The following is a 3621-nucleotide window of genomic DNA, read 5'->3' on the forward strand; positions in this document are numbered from 1 at the left end:
AAAAGAGGATAACATTCTTGAGAAAAACTGTTGGGAAAATGAATAAAGTTTTACACACATAAGATGGGGCCGACGGGACTAAAACAAAGCTCTGGTCTCTAGCTTTGGAGACCCCCTTCTTCCGGGTTCTTCTTGCCCTGTTTTGTTGAGCGGCTGCGCGCGCGTGCCAAAACCCTATGGAAGCTGACAACTATAAAAATTACCCTTCCCACTTGCACTCAGCGTTCAGATCTTTGGAGAAAACGGTCTCCTCTGAGCCCACCAGTGTTAAATAAAACCTCTGATCCACCGAGATCTCCACCTCCGAGTTGCCGGCTTGGTTTTTCTCCGCCAGCGTTCCATCCTGGTTCCCTAACATATTTTGGTTCCCTGATTGGGAAACCCAACTGCGCCGGCCCATTGTTGGCCACTGGTTTGGGAGAATGACGAGGCAGAGTGATGGAATGAGGATTCGCAAGGGAGAAGGCGCACCCTGCCTGAATTTCAGCAGTCTCCCACTCGGTCGCAGCCCCGGGCCAACCCTGCTCCGCCATCTCCTGCCGGACTGGGAGGAGACTTGGCAGGTGAGGACCTGGACCCGACGTCGTCGGAACCGGTAAGGCTGGGGCCCAAATCTAGCCAGGCCCACTCACAAGAGTGGAAGGGGGGCCTGATCACTCCCCGGAGAGACCTCAGAAGTCTCACAGGTAGGAATTCTGTGAGAGGGAATGTATAAAACCTCTGGTGTGTATGTGAGTGTGAATGTGTGACTCGGTCTAGCTTGCTTGCCGACTTCACTTCTATGCCTCCACGGGCAGGCATCCTTAAGGTCCCCAGAAGCCCATGGAGTCTGAGTGGGCTCGTCTGCGCGAATTCCCTGTCTGAATGGCACACACTCTCTGGTGTGCCATCGGAATAGTTTTCTGATCGTAAGTCACAAAGCTGAGACCGCTATGGCTAAACGTCCCCTAAGTTCCTTCAGGACACGGACAGATGGGCATCTGACCGGTCTCCTCATTAGAGGGGACACCCCTATCCCTCTGTCTGTCTTTGTGACTCCACCTCACGGGAACGATGGGGTCGGGACAGAGCAAAGAAGGGGTTTTTGGGAGACTATGGAAATTAAGATAACCGCTGGCATGTTAAGGACCCTATGTGAGTTAGAATGGCCCACTTTTGCTGTAGTAGGGTCCTCTGAGGGAACCTTGGATGTCCCAATGGTCCGCTGCATCTGGCATGTTGTCTCCAGAGACCCAGGTCACCCTGATCAATTTCCCCATGCATCAACTACTGGCTTGAAATTGCCTGAAATCCTCCGCTGTGGGTGCAATTCATCCATAGCAAGCAGAGCCAGGCAAAGGTTTCAGTTGCTTTATCCACAGAGACTCACCCAGGGAGCCAAAGAAGCAACCCACCACTTCCCTAGTGTGTGCAGGAGACCCGGAGGAAGATCCTGTCTTTCTGCCACCTTATGACTCACCGGGCTCCCTCCCCCCACCGGTACGAAGAGGCTCTCCTCTGGGGGATCAGAGCAGGGGCTGAGAAACCCATGAATATGACCAGCAGCAAGGGGATTCCCCCGGGGATTATCATGAGAGGCGATGCGAGGCTTACAGCCTCTTTGCTCCAGAGGCACAAGAGAGTCGTGACAAAAGGATGGGGAAAGTCTAGCCGCCAAAAGGGGGGAGGCCCAGAACCTCCTTAGCAAGGGGTCAGTGGGCCTACTGCAAGGAGAAAGGACATTGAAAGAATAAATGTCTCAACCAAGGAAAGTCCCAGAAACCCAGCCGATATCAGGAGGAATCTCAAGAAGGGAACCGTATTGGTCTGGCCGAGATAGAACCATACTGAAGGGGAGGGACCCTGGCTCTCTCCCCCTGTTCCTCTGCCTAATAGATGTGAGGGATTCTCCCTCATTTCCCAGGTTAACAGTTATAATTGGAGAGCCAACTGTGGTTAGTCTACCTCGGGATGGGGACTTTAAAGGATGTTCCCAAGCAGTTGCTGAAACTCCATTCATTTCGGGGAAATTCCCAGTCTTCTCTGGACTGATGTGGACTCCATATTTCCACTTTGGTGGAACAATTAAAAACATGGCGTCTGCTCCTCTGAGTTAAGGTTTTGAATTAGGTTTTCCTTCTCTGCCTTCTACTGGCACCTTGCCTTCCTCTTCTGCCTTCCCCCTACCCCTGCTGTTTCTGCACCAGCTTGGGTGTGGTCTACGTAACTGGTTCCTATACCCTCCTCAGTACCTCATCACCCATTGGCTCCTCCTCCCATCCTCAAGGTCAAGGAGTAAAGTGCACCCCCTTGGACATCTAGGTATTTTCCAAATAGAATAAGTTGCTAAAGCTTTGACTACTGACACGGGTTTGTGTTTTTAACTTCTTATTGCAGAGAAATTAAGGCTATTTGGACCTATTGGAAAACATGCTTTGTACTTAATTGGTTCATGAATTTACCATGTAAAAAAAATCTAGTGTAAACACCTCTCAGTTGGTTACTAAGTCCTCAATTGGAGACTAAGGTTTCCTAAGAGTTAAAATTCTGCTAAGTGTACTTGAGACTGATGGAAAATAAGGAAAGCAACCCTGTATGTAGGCAAGTAGGAGGTATGTAAGAAAGATATAAGGAATGGAAATACATTTTTGTTGAGGGTAGATGAAAGTAATTTTGTCCTAAATGAGACTGGCTATTTGGAGAGAAATGGCTTTGGGACGAAGTTTGAAGGCAAAGGAAAGTTGTAGAAGGTTCATGAAGGGAAATCTTTGGAAAGGAATTTTATGTGTGCTCAGGATGGACTAAGGTTGAGATGAATGGAATTTAAGGTTGAAATTCTGCTTTTCTCTCTGCTCAAATAAAAAAAGTTTTCTTGGACTGTTGATCTGCTCTTGATAAGAATGCAAACAAAGCCTTGTCTTCTGGGCAAACCAAAGTTTTAGGTTTGATCTTTATCAGGTCTTTGATTACTTAGTTAAAAACTTCTCTAATGTTAAAGGAACTAGGTTTTGGTAACAACTATATAATGCTATACATTCACCTTTAGGTTCTTTTATTGCCACCTTGGTTGAATAAATAAAGTTTTAAGATTTGTAATGATCTGTAATCCTATTTACGATGTACTTATAACTTCCTAAGGTTTTAGCAAACTTCCCAGGATTTAAATGATAAATGAAGTCTTTTTTGACCAATTAGGCCCTTTTATTTGGGATGCTAAGTTACTTGGAAAGGCACTGTCGTGCAATGGTAACCCTTAGGTTGTATTGCACAGATAAATGTTGTAACTGCCCAAATATATATGCAATTCCAAAAGTTTTAATGTTTTGGTATAAGGTCATCACTTATATTCTGATTATGTGTCGCAGTGTTATGTGTCACAGAAATAACCAGATTTCTTTGTCAATTGCATCATAATGAACTCTCATCAGATCTTTAACGATGCCTGTTTCTGAGATTTTTGTTATTCTCTCACAAAACGTGTTTCTTCTTCAAGGAGATTTATAAAAAAGGACTTTGGGGACAAATACAGGTATTCGACATCTTTAAGATTAATACTAAAATGGGTAAGAATTTCCAGAACTAAAAAGCTGCATTCAACTTGAACAAGAATTAGGAACATGGGATTAAATGAACTGAGGAAGA

The sequence above is a fragment of the Leopardus geoffroyi genome, chromosome X (assembly GCF_018350155.1).
Source record: "Leopardus geoffroyi isolate Oge1 chromosome X, O.geoffroyi_Oge1_pat1.0, whole genome shotgun sequence".
Classification (NCBI taxonomy): Eukaryota; Metazoa; Chordata; class Mammalia; order Carnivora; family Felidae; genus Leopardus; species Leopardus geoffroyi.